The sequence below is a fragment of the Camelus ferus genome, chromosome 5 (assembly GCF_009834535.1).
Source record: "Camelus ferus isolate YT-003-E chromosome 5, BCGSAC_Cfer_1.0, whole genome shotgun sequence".
NCBI classification, from domain to species: domain Eukaryota; kingdom Metazoa; phylum Chordata; class Mammalia; order Artiodactyla; family Camelidae; genus Camelus; species Camelus ferus.
Genome location: NC_045700.1, coordinates 24,907,035 through 24,920,599, shown reverse-complemented (window position 1 = coordinate 24,920,599; position 13,565 = coordinate 24,907,035). Strand labels below are relative to the sequence as shown.

The following is a 13,565-nucleotide window of genomic DNA, read 5'->3' as shown; positions in this document are numbered from 1 at the left end:
AGTCCAATTAGAGTAAACGAGATTTTTGTTCAGAGTTTGGAAAAGAGAAACACTTCTATTTCTGGACTTGGACAATAAAGCTGGAATCTTATTTCCCCTATGACCACACCCACACATGCTGATCCAATGATACATTGATGTGGAACTTACCACACCCATACATGCTGATCTAATGATACACTGATGTGGAACTTCCTACTATCTGTACAGACACAAGAAAACTGGGATTTGCTACTTTACAGTGAATTTTAAAACACAGATAGCCAAACTAGATAATTAAATCTTAGTGAAATTTTTAAAAATAGGATTTTTTTCTCTAATTTCTTGGGGATATGTACATAGAGATTTAATCAAAGCAACAGAAAGAAACTCATCAGTCAAACCTGTAACAATTATAAAATTAAAAATTTCTTTCTGGAACTAAATATTTGAATAAATAATCTGTTGTTTGTAAACAATCTTGTGCCTACATTTCAAGACAGTAAAGCCGTATTCAACTATGACAATAGGTTAACAATTTGTATTGTCAATTTTCACAAGTTTTGTGACAATCGTTGACAATTAAAATAACAAATTCCAGTTCTGTTCATATTAAGTGAAATTCCCACATATCCTAGGATGGGACAGAGTTTCCAAAGATAATCATTTATTGGGTTGGCAAAGGTAGCACTAAAAAAATAAAGCCATCGATGTATCTGCTGAATTTATGTTTTGGTAACAACAAGCATGTTGGAATGTATACAATTTCAGATGCACTGCTTTCAATAACCGAGGTTTTCCCTCATTTTGTATGGAATTATCACTCAAAGCAGAACAATATTTTAGGTCTCCTCAATTTTCAAGTTATTCAACCACCTTTTTTATCACCTCCCCACTTTGCAAAACACAAAACCCATCAGCTTTTCCCCCAGACCCCTCATTTCTAGATTAATCTGTACTCTTGACAGATGTGAACTACTTGGGAGTTTGTGTTAATAGGCACCTGACATCATTTTCGTAAGTTTCTTTTGACACTACCTTTTAATTAACGGGATGGAGACTGAATAAGCCTGTCGGATGTTTCAACAAAATAAAAAGGAATATATTATAAACGCACAAAAGTACATTGATTATGTCTACAAAGATATATAATTAAAAAGTATAAATCAAGGACTGCTATTTTACACTTGACTTCAGTTATTTTGAACACTTGTGGTCTAGCAGTGCTCATTGTTAAGGATATGATTTTATGTGTTTAGAGTAAATCTGGTGTAAGCAATTTTATAGTTTAATGAAAATAATTATAGTTTGAGTAAGTAGTATGAAGTGTATCTGATGTGACTTCCCCAAAATAAGCTGTGATATAAATTATCATGATTTATTATGGTTATTCTTCTGGTTATGTTTGGAGTGGATTCTAGCAAGTAATGATGACTCTAAAATTGCAAAAAAAAAAAAAAAGGCATTTCAAGCTATTTATCCTCAGATCTCATTTTTAATTTCTTTATAAAATTGAAACAATTTCCACTGTGGTACAGTATGTGCTACTATGAAGATGGCATTATTGTGCTATCAATTTGACAACTTACTTTAATTTACACCATTTGGTAAAAGAATACATTTTTAAATCTTTTTAAATACAGCATATGCCACTGTTCCTACTGGCTATTCATTTTTTAGCCTATCAAACAGTAGTGCTATGCCCTAACGCAAACCCATGTATATCCTTACTCAAACTCTTTACAGTAGCTTCAACTGCAGTGTCCCTTTTCAGGTATGTTTTTAACTTATCAAAATTCAGAATAATAGATAATTTTACTGTTTTCAACTGAAAGTGTTTTCAGGCCATTAATTAACATCCACCTGAATCCACCCAAGTGCACCTTTGAGGAATTAAAAAAAAAAAAATGGATAGCATGAGCTTCTAGGTGATGGTGAGCAGGCTCAAATAACTCTACATGAGTAAAGAATCTGATTAGAAAAATCATGGCTCAGGTCCATACTTCTAAGCCATTAATTCTACTAATCCCATCAACTTATCCTTCCAGCAGACACTTACTGAGAACAAATCAGATGTCTGACTCTGAGCTAGACGCTGGTAAAAGTGATCAGGCATAGATAGAAGATGAACAATTAGGCTGGCAATGATACTAGAACACAGTGAGTGCAAAACAGAGCAACACACAAGGTTCTCCTGGGGCACCAGGAAGGACGTCTGATGCACTACAGGAGGATTAAATCCCAATGCCACAAGCCAAGCCTGTGCCTAGACTCAACAGTTCCAAACAAGCAAATAGTAAATTAAAAAAATATTTTCAGATAATAAAACTTGCAATATCACTCCTTCTCATTATCACTTGGAGAATATTTTGCCCCTTGAATTTCATTGTTAGAGCAAAGTCAGTTTATATTGCCTTAAGGTTATAGAAACAGTTATGGATCTTTTAGATAACTCTCCTATTTTCTTCCTAAATGTGACTCTGAAACTTAACCTGAGGGCTTAAATTGCTGCTCCTTAAGGGCTTATTCAACAATCATTTGAAATACCTTATTAAAGGAGTCAGCAGCTCTTTACCACATAAGTCTGTCTTGGTTGACTGTGATGATCCCATTCATTGGAAACACGTGAAAATTATGGGCATGGTTATACAGAGACGCCCAAACCCAACCGCTTAGAGAATTTTTTTATAAAAACCATTTTCTTAACGCTCAGAGTTTATACATAGCAGGAAAATAATTTCTTAATTTATGTTCTAAAATGAATACATATCAAGATATTTGCGTTTGGGGTTGGTTATTTTGGTCTGCCACTGATTCTTGCTAAGAGTGGCATTTGCTGGATACCGATGCTCACTCATTGTATCAGTACAGGTTTGAAGTTACATAGACCAGGCTTCTAATTTTCTTGCTATATGACTGCAACCAAGTTTTTTAACCATCTGAGGATTTGGTTTCCCAGTTTGTAAAATGGAGGCAATATTTCTTACCCAGAGGATTGTAATGAGGGTTAATTATTAACAAAATGTCTAGAATTTTTCTGTGTTATTAACAAGTTGTTCATAATATTTGATACTGCTGCAAGCGAATTACCAAAGAGGGGATAGGAAAAAGTCCTTTTCTAGATAACGCATGGCCAGGGCAGTTCTATTTAGCAAACTATATTTCAGAGGGGAAAATTACTGATTTTCTTTTATTAAGTCAGCATTTTCTGATTGCTAATACTAGCATCAGTTTTGCCACCATTAGTACCTTGATTCACTACACACAGCAAATGAAAATATCTTTAGAATTATCTGGGACGCTTTTAAGTAACTCAGATTCCTGGGTCCTATCTAAAACCCATCGAATAACAATCTTCTGAGGTGAGGCTGAGAAAGCGATGTTCAAAATCTCTTTCTAGGGGATTCTGATAGCTCAACTAAGTTTAGGAAACACTGCATTAAATGACCCAAGTCAAGGTTAAGTACAGTAATGCAAGTAATACCTTCTTGTTCAACCTACTTCTAAGATTTCAATACAAAAGGCTGACCTCTATCTAAGTGAAGAGCAATTAACTCCTATCTGTCTTTATTCATCCATATAAAAAGGTCAGTGAAAGATAACACTGGGTCAGTTAAGCACCCTTTTCACAATGCTCCTCTTAATTTGCTATTTTCATGTCAATTTGCCATCATCTAAAAACCTTACAAGCATTTTTCTAAAAAATTTTTTTAGAATGTGGGATTTAAACATACCCTTAGCTCGTGAGCGCTGGACCTTATTTACGCACTGCTACCGTTTCAGGAGTTTTTGAAATACTGAGGCTTGGGACCCACCTCCAGCCCCTCTTATTTAATTGGTCTTTCCAGGTGTTTAAAATTTCTTGGTGATGCTAGTGCGGGCCCCAGACAAAATCACTGCTCCTGTAATTGACAGCTCACCTTCAGGATGATTGATTTCACCAGTGTGCTTTTCCTCCAACCACCAGCGCGGCTTCCAGACTCTGTTGGTCCTGAGGTCCACTGAGGAACTTCACAAACACTAGAGGTTTCCAAGACCCAGTTCAGGAGATATGAACTAGAAACAAGGAAAGTGTATTATTTAAAAGTCCCCCAGATAACTTTAATATTAATGATAATAATTATAATAAGTAATATCCACTAAGCAACTATGTGCTAGGCAATATTCTAACCCCTTTGCATACAGTAATTAATTTAATCTTCAGTGAAACTGGTGAGTGAAGGATCATTGTCCCTCTTTCACAGTGATAAAACTGAGGAACAGGGAAGGTAAATAACTTGCTCCACATCACAAAAAGCAGTAGATCACAGAGGCTGGATGACAGCCTCTCAGATCGCTCTGAGGGACTGCTTTGGAAGAGGTAGGGGAGGAGCTAGGTTAGATAGGAGCTTTACAACAAAGACCAGGTAGTTGGAACAAAAAAAGATCTCTTGTTATCTAAAGAAAACTAGGCATCTCAAGTTAAAGAATTTAGAGCTTTACTATGTATGGGAGGAAGCAAACATTTGGGCTCATTGAATTCATTCCTTTGACAAGCGCCTAGCTATCTAGGGCCAGTATCCTGTCCTTTCTTATTCTGAGTCCCCTCAGAGGGCACCATTGTGAGTGGCTGCAGAGGCCAGGCTGCAGGCTTGTTTTCCCTGGGGGTGGCAGCAGCCGCTGATGACTTGATGGCTTCAGCGTTCTTTGTTTACTGATACGGCTTGCAGTGTTTTTCATTCACACCATGAAACACCTGTATCTTCTAAAAGGGTGAACTTATTTTACTGCCAATTCCTCTTCTTAGACTCTAAAATCCTTCCAACCACGAAGGCCAGGTGTTAACAGTGGAACCTGGCCATTCTCTAGATGAACTTTTTAGCTGCTCTTCTTTGCTGAATCGGTTGCCTTTGGTATGTACAGACAACGCCTCTGGCATTGAGTTAGCCAGTGTATGTGGTATAGTCCCTCAGTTCCTTTGAATATTTGTTGATGCCCAGTTTTAAAAGAACTTGTTCTCTCTCTCTTTGAATGTGTATGTTGGCATATCATGGAATAGGAGGCAGGCCTCTTGGAACAGACACTGTACTCATGTCTTTATTTTCCAATACGCAGTACAGTTGAGACAGTAGTGAAGCAGCACATAAAACACTGGTCACTTTAAACTGGTTTTGCTTCCTTAAAACAGGTTGTTGATTAATCAAATCTGGAGTTATTTTACAGGGCCAGCACTACGCATATGCAAGATGGGAACCTGTGTCTCCAGAGCAACCCCAGAACAAGAATCTTAAGTCTACAGAACTCAAAGAACAGAAACGTTACCACCAGAGCTCTTTACAAAATGAAAAAACCCTTCAATAAGAAAAATCTGGCTTCCAGGAGTCCAGCTAGCTTCATTACTGATTAGAGCCCAGCCAATCAGCTTCCAAGTTTGAAATTCTCCTAACCCCTTAAATTTCAGCCTGAACGCTGGACAGGAGAGACAGGTTTAAGCCCTGCCTCCTGTCTCATTGCCAGTGGACCTTGCAATAAAACTCTTTCTTTTCTCAAAAACCAGTGCCATAGTGTTGGCTTTTATACACCTCAGACAGCGAGCTCTTACTAACAGTAGCACTTAACAATGTTTGTTGATTGGATTAGTAAGATCACGAAGCCAGGAATCCATGTCATCCGAACTTCCCCAACCAGCCGACCTGAACATCCTTTCTGTACTACTCTGTGCTCTAATTTATCTAAGCAACATGTTTCCTCAGAACACATATTCTTCCCTAATGAAATCAGCCCTGCATGGCCCAAAATTAATGTTTATGTCAGTAGGATCATTTTGTCTGAAATTTCTGGCCATTTTCATTACAGTGATTACTAGATAGTCAATCACAATACTGTGTGTGCCACTTTTGTTTTCTCAAGGACTCTAATGCTATGTTGTCCAATGTGGTACCTATCAGCCACATAGACTGATTGAGCCCTTGACATGTTACTAGCTTGAAATGAGATACATTGTCAGTGAAAATACACATTAAATTTTGTACAGTATGAAAAAAGTAACTTATCAGTAATTTTATCATATCTTGAACTAAAAATGGATACATTTGGTAAAATATGTTATTGAAATCAATTCTACATGTTTTACTGTTTTGAAGGTAACTAGAAAACTTAAAATTACATATGAGGCTTACTTCTGTGTCCCACATATATCTGTTGGAGAACGTTTCTCTGCAATCTCAATGATCCCTCTGGCAGCTCCTGCATTTTTGACTGTGCCTCAATATGGCTGGGTGACCTTACACCTAATTTCTCTATTCTTCAGGTACTTAACATGTCCAATAATACTGTTCTCTAGGTTTGCTGTAGGAATGAAATGCTAGGATGCTTTCAAATTCCTAACACAGAACAGGTTTCTTAATGATCTTTTCATACCTCCTCACTCTCATCCATCCATCCCCAGATGCAATCCCACTTGAAAGCAAAGGATAATGCAGCCATTCTTCTTCATGGGAAAAGGAACAACTCACCTTCAATGAAGATGCATTAGAAAACATTAATCCTCACCTTCTCCTGCCCACTTTAGAGGGACTATTTACAAACTTCCTCAATGTTTAAAACTGGATATGAGCCAATTTACTCAAATTTCTACTAAATAACCACTGATCAGGTGACCCAATCAAAAATGATGGAACCAAGTGTGTTGAGGAAGCACAGATTAAAATGAAATCAATCCACCAATTAGTTAAGTACCTGTTACATCTTTAGGCTGTGGAATTTAAAAGAAATAAATGAAAAACAAATTATCACTCTAAAATTATTAACTTCAAATTCCAAATCAACTTTCACCATTGTGTAGTGTTTCATGTTAAGTTTGCAAAAGCAAAGATGTCATTACTTTTAATCAAGTGACAGGACTAATTTTAGGATAAAATACAGTTAGGCACCTGACAAAAATAATTTAAATTTATTTGTAATCTTACTATTATGAAGACTTTCTCTTCACCAGAAGTTTTCTCATCTGTATTACTCAAAGTAAAATTTCATACTTTTGATAAGTGTTGTCACTTATAACGTTTAATAATAAATCTGGAATGAGGATGTGTGAAATTCTGCATTTTTACAGGGGTTTTTTTGCATCAACAAGAAAATTAAATTACCATAAGCACACATACACACTAAAGGTTTATTTAGAAAACACCTCAAAAATAAAACCCGTATGTCTATAATCTTTAAAATGGGCCTGGGTAAAAATATCCATTAGAAGTAAAGTTTGTCATTGGTTCCCAGCTTATATCATGGGAAGTGGGGTATAGTGGTGCAGGGTAGGGGGACTGGTGCTAAAACATAGTTACATTGGGGCTTTTCTCATATTTTTATTAAGCATTTTTAAGCCAAGACAGTTATTCGTGAGGAAACAAGCAAGTAAGTGATTACCCTCTTCCCACCCTCCCCCACAAAACAGGTATCAAACCTATTCTAGGTTTGTTAGCTTCATATGCAATTTTAAGTTTTCTAGTTACATTCAAAAGAGTAAAACACGTAGAATTGATTTCAATAACATATTTTACCAAATGTATCCATTTTTAGTTCAAGATATGATAAAATTACTCATAAGTTACTTTTTTCGTACTGTACAAAATTTAATGTGTATTTTCACTGACAATGTATCTCATTTCAGTACTTGGTGCACAATGTGTTCACATGCTGGAGACATAAATTAATTGAATGGCATAGCTTTATAATGAAATAATGCAAAGACTATTTAGCATACTCAGTTATTTCTATATCTATCGAAGATGGTCTCCATGTGTTATTCAGTTGCAGGCAATTATTACGGGAGCAATAATTCATGTACCCAAACTGTCTATTTAATTCAGAAAGGCAGCAATTTGGACTTTGTTAAAAAAAAAAACAACTACCTATGAACTTTTTAGGAGTTGCAGTTTGATTAATACTTAATGGAAATGTGGTTTACAGATGGCCAAAGAGCAAAGAACAATCCCCACATAAAGACTCAAGTACAAAAGTGAATACTTAAAACATCAAATCTGCTTAAAATACCAACAATGCTACCAGATTACTGAGCAAAAGAGGAAACAGTCAGCAAGGATTTGTCTTTTCATTTTCTCTAAGTACAGGTAAAATAACCTGACTTGCTTACTCAACAACTTTTAAATTGTCAATTTATTTTCTAATATGTATGTGATGAAATTTTGAGAGCTATAAAATACTTCTCTGGTAATTGAAAGATTGAGACAGGTCTCATACACTATAGGGAACATATACTTGCTAATTTCACAGCTTTAATAGTGTTTAAATAGAAATAACTAAAACAGCATTCTAAATCCACAAGGCTGAAAAGAAAAAAATTGAGAGCACAAGAGTACATGGGAAAGTTCAAAGATATGGGATAATAAAAGAACACATCAAAACTTTTCTCTACCTTAAAACATGTCATTAATACTATTGAAAGTTCATCAGTCACCTCTATATTGCCTGATATCAATAATGAAATCCCCCAATACTCCAAAGACTCTTCTAGCAGTACTTTCAACCCATCAGAAACTACCAAGAAATGGGATGTTTCTGAAAAGGCTGTCTTCATGTGATTTCCAACTCTGTTTCATTACCAACTAGACCTGAATGCTTAACAGATCTAATCCAAACTGCCAAGAACTCTGAGTTCTACCCATCTGTCATGAGGTTATTAGTTCAGGACAATATTAAGACAAAGAACAAGAGACAAAATCAGTTGGAAAAATATTTTTTCAACTTTCTATCCATTTTCTATATTGTCTATTGAACATCAAGTTATGTGCTTCCAAACTGACTTGAAGTTGAATCCCAAGTTTCAAATCAACCAACTTCCCTCAGGAATTAGTTACCACACACACACAAATTTTTCTGAGTTACTTTATCTTATTCATTCATCTCTCTTCTCTTTTCCCTCTTGTTCTATCTTGTCTGCTCCCCTCCCTCCCCTTCCCTTTTTTCTCCTATCCAGTGCCTTTGGTGAAAGAATGCCGAAAAACAAGCATAAGGGAACTTGCAGGAGTATAAGATCGCTTCCAATTTAGGCTGTTTCAGTGCAAGAAAAGACAGGGAATTTATATACAGTTAAAACAAAGTTTCATACGAAGTATGCCATTTGTATTTGCAGGACTGGATTACAATGTTCTTTTATCTCACCTTGCGTCACTGAAATATAGGACACTGGCAATAAAACTAAAAGTAAATATGCACATATCCTTATCCATGTAAGGAAGCAATAAATCTCCCTCCCTGATAGCAGCCGCACTACAGCTATCATGTGAGCAGTGTGGCTGCCACAACAGTATCAAATTTACAGTTAAAAAGCAGTCAAATCTTCAGTGTTACAGTGGAGGCAGATATATATGTACCATAAATAAGCATCCTCTAATGAAGAAATGAGCCATGTTTATTTTTTTCCATTGAACAGCATATATCTCACCTACTGCAATCTGTCATAATAGAACTCATTATACTTGAATGTCTGAAATACAAAATTCTGACTTATACTAATTAGGCTGGCTTTCATTGAGACATATGAGAACTTGAAAACCCCTGGCCTGGGAGGCAAATCTTACCTCTTTCTTTTAAAAAAAAAAAAAAAAAAAAAAAAAGTTGCTTTTTTTCCCCCCATTTCTTGCTTCAAAATATATGCATAATTGGTATTTGGAAGGATTTGGGGTTCTTTTCCTTCCATATAGTTTAAACTTGTGGGTTTGACTGGCAGAGGTAAAAGGTACATGCAGTTTGAGGAAATTCAATTTGGCAAATGTTTAGACCTAAAATGACTAGCTCGAGATGAGGCTCATTCAGAGCCATGTGATCTCAATCTAAAGATGGCGTCACGAGGATCCCCTGGTCTCTCGCTCAGTGCCTTGCGGGATGTGGTTTTGAGCTGGACACTAAGCTGCCAATACAAAAGTTTAGCTCTCTGCACACATTTGAAGAGGCCAGCTTCTTCTGAGGGAGAAAAACAGGTTGCAGATAAATAAAACAACAACCAAAAAAAACTTTGAAAGGCATTTTTATATAGATTTTTGAAAAGACAAAGTTGTTCCTATTCCACTAGTTGGTCAGTTGATACCAAAGAGAATGTTTAAATGATATGAGAGAAATGAGAAAAAACGTGATACTCTACAACTCATCCTTTGGAGTGCATCAGATCTCTCCATTAATGAGCAAAGACAGTTTATCTTAACCAGTCTTGAAGTTCCAATAAACGAGCCCACCACACCTTCGGAAGCCTTGTGTTTTACACTTCTTTTGTGTGCCTGCCACATTATGCTCAGTCAGCTGGCATGCGGGAATACCAAAGTGACCTATTTTAATTACCTCCCTCATCGTCTGCCATCACTGGTACATTTGGCATCAGAGAAGCCACTTGAAGTAAAGTGCCCCTCACACTATGGAGTTTGAAGCTTTTGCCACCTGAAATACAGACAAACCAGTGCCATCACTGCTACAAATCAAGCAGTCAATGTAGAATCTATAAGCACCAGGAGAGCCTATAAATGAAGTCCCATTTCTAGGCTTTCTCAACTTGACAACTGAACTGTGTCACTGTAAGGAAATCATGCAGAACCCAAAAATGACATTGGTGTATTTTATATTCCACGGCTTTTGGCAGAGTCTGTTCAAAGGTAGCAACTAGAAGCACTTACTGTGTAATAAGAATAAACTTGGTGAATTGGACTAATTACAAGTACAAGTTTGGTACCTGTCCAAAGAGTCCAAGGTGTATCTTAGAACATTTGGTACAGGCCATTTTTTAAAAATAGGTATTAAGTTCTCACTAAATCTGAAGCCCCAGATATAACCATCAGGAATTTATATAGACATAAATAATGTTCAGCATTTCCTCAAGGCCTACAAGGCATAGAAAAAGATATTTCCATATGCAAGCATAATAAGAGATTGAGTGTTTTAAGTACAACACGTTTCCAGTTCTCAGAGAACTGATTAATTAAAGAACACCAGGGCATTTTACTAGAGTACTAAACTCACATTCTCACTTGACTGCCATAGTCACCACAAAAAGGGAGTGCTATATATTCCCCATTTTGCAGATGGAAAACCAAGGCTCATTTCTGCCACTAGGACTGAGGAAGGACTGAAGGTGAGTGGATTTTCATTACTCAGAGCTGGTGAAGTGATTATAGTCTTAGAGATCAGCATGAGTGAAGGTCCACAGTCATGAGAACACTTGGCATATCTGAGCAGAAATGTATGATGTTGTGTTCTGAGGGACAGCAGATATATGCACAGCAGCTGCAGGGACATTGCATAAAGGCAGCAGAGGGAAAATGAGAGCAAAGGCTACAAAGCAAAGCCCCAGGCTGCAAATTTACCTGTTGATTAATCCAATTATACGTGGAGTCATGGTCTAAATGGAAAGTAAGTACAGTTGTGGGGGTGGAGGGAAGCATTCAGTTCAGGTACCACGACATGCCACAGACTGAGTTGTTTAAACAGCAAACATTTATTTCTCACAGTCTGGAAGCTAGAAGTCCAAGATCAGAATGCCAGCAACAGTCAGGTTCTGGTGAGAGCCCTCTTCCTGATTTGTAAATGATTTGCCTTCTCACTGTGTCCTCACATGGTGAAGAGAGGTCATCTCTCTCGTATCTCTTCTTATAAGGCCACTAATCCCATTCATGAGGGCTCCACCCTCATGACCTAATTACCTCCCAAAGGTCCCCCTCCTAATGTTAACACATTGGGGATTAGGGCTTTGACATATGAATTCTGGGAGTACACAAACATTCAGTCTATTGCAGGGCAGAAGTAACAATAAGGTATTAGGACCTATAACTCATTAAATTACAAAATATATCTCTCCCTCTTGTCTTGTTCCTGAGATTTGTTCCTATTTCTGCATATAAATTACTAGGTACAACTGCATTTTCTATGAAATGAACCATTTTGAAAGAGAAATGCTAATATAAGCATTAATGTATGCATATATTATATGTATATTTTTTCTGTTATCTTAACTCTGGGTTAGGAGAATGGCCCTTCTAAACCAGAGCACACTATCCCACAAAGAATAAACACAAAAATGAACGGCTATGAATGTCTCTGTGCTATTCTAGGATAATAGGCATCCTTGAAGGAGTGTTCATTTTTCCAGGCCCCAGAGGCAGCATGGACTGCCAGGGGACAATAATATTCCTACTCAACCCCAGGGTACCTAGGAGAATCTGACTCACTGTGCAAAATTATTGTTGAGAGCTTTAGATAAAAAGAAGTCATAAACAACAAATCTACAGAGGAGAGAGCTCTCTGCAGCCCCCAAAGCAAGAAAGACTCTGGGTCCTGGAGGAGCTTTGCTCTCTGTTTTTTGAAAGTGTAAGAGTCAATGTGATCACAGTCTTGAAATAAGTCTGATCTCCCATGGACTGACATGCTTATCCATAAAGCATCCAGGGAGTCTCAGAGAGCCTGGACGTAAACACGAATGAGGTACACTAGGGAAATCTCTGTGTTGTGAGGACCGGGAGTGGGAAGCCATTTCTAACCTCTAGTAAATCATCTAATTCGAATTTTTAAAAATTCAGGCCCATTGTCAGAAAGCCTGATATGATAAATCTCTTCATTCCCCAACTTACTTTTATGAGAAATGCCGTGGCGTGGCAGCAAATACATCTAATAACTATTGCCAGATAATGACAAATCTCGGGTACCTTTTGTCACATTACAGTATATGTTCCTAGTTTTGTATTTACAAGCAAATTGTTACCTCCAAATACAAAATGCTGCCATTTAGAGAAATACAGAAATTACTCACTTCCCTGGAATTCTGCATGACAAATTAGTACTATGCTTTAACTCTAATAAATGTAGCTGTAACAGAGTTTTCATAAACATTCTTGAGATGTTCTTCTGGAGTAGCTTTATTTTGGCACCCTACTTTTCCTGCTTAAACAAATGAAAAGGTTGGCTGATATTGTCAAAATACAGCACTTCTGGTGAACCAAGAGCCATTTATTAACATAATGTATTGATGTGGTGTCATAAAATACAAAATCACATTTCTACAGGAAAAAACCTATTACCCTAAGCCAAGATTATTTTATTTTAAAAGAAAAATTATTGCAGTTGTGGATTCAGAAAGTAATGGGATGCGGTTCAGACCTTGGCCTTTTAGAGGATAACTGGGGGGCTTTTAATGCACAGGATGTGCTATGTAAAAGAGATATTTGTATAATTAACAAGTCTTCTTATCTTCATAGAAATGTATTATCTGGGAGTCGATTCTGGATATCTTATGACTCAAAGTAACTAACTTAAGAACACAGATATGATCTTGTCTAGTTGAAAAAGGCTTTAATACATAGGCAAGTGTGACCACACACACACACACACACACACACCCCTCCTGGCGGGTCAGGACTCTCCAGAGCTGACCATTTTCCTGACACTGTCTTAATCTTGTCCTTTGTCACAGCACTGCACTTTTTGCTCTAAAGGTTTCAGCACTAAAAAGTGGGGAGGTGAAGCCATAGTTCAATTCAATTTATTTTTATATTGCTTCTCATACAAAGTCTCTCAAAACACTTTACAGTAAGAGATAAAATAATCATATAACA

General features: G+C 36.9%; 1 long non-coding RNA gene across 1 annotated transcript in view; it reads right to left on the bottom strand.

Annotated features, from left to right (window-relative positions):
• Window positions 1-13,565, bottom strand: part of LOC106730492 — a 654,858-nt gene that overhangs the window by 284,493 nt on the left and 356,800 nt on the right. Inside the window, exon 16 of the long non-coding RNA XR_004319837.1 lies at window positions 3,900-4,035. This is a non-coding gene — a long non-coding RNA (uncharacterized LOC106730492). The remainder of the gene's footprint in view (window positions 1-3,899; window positions 4,036-13,565) is intronic.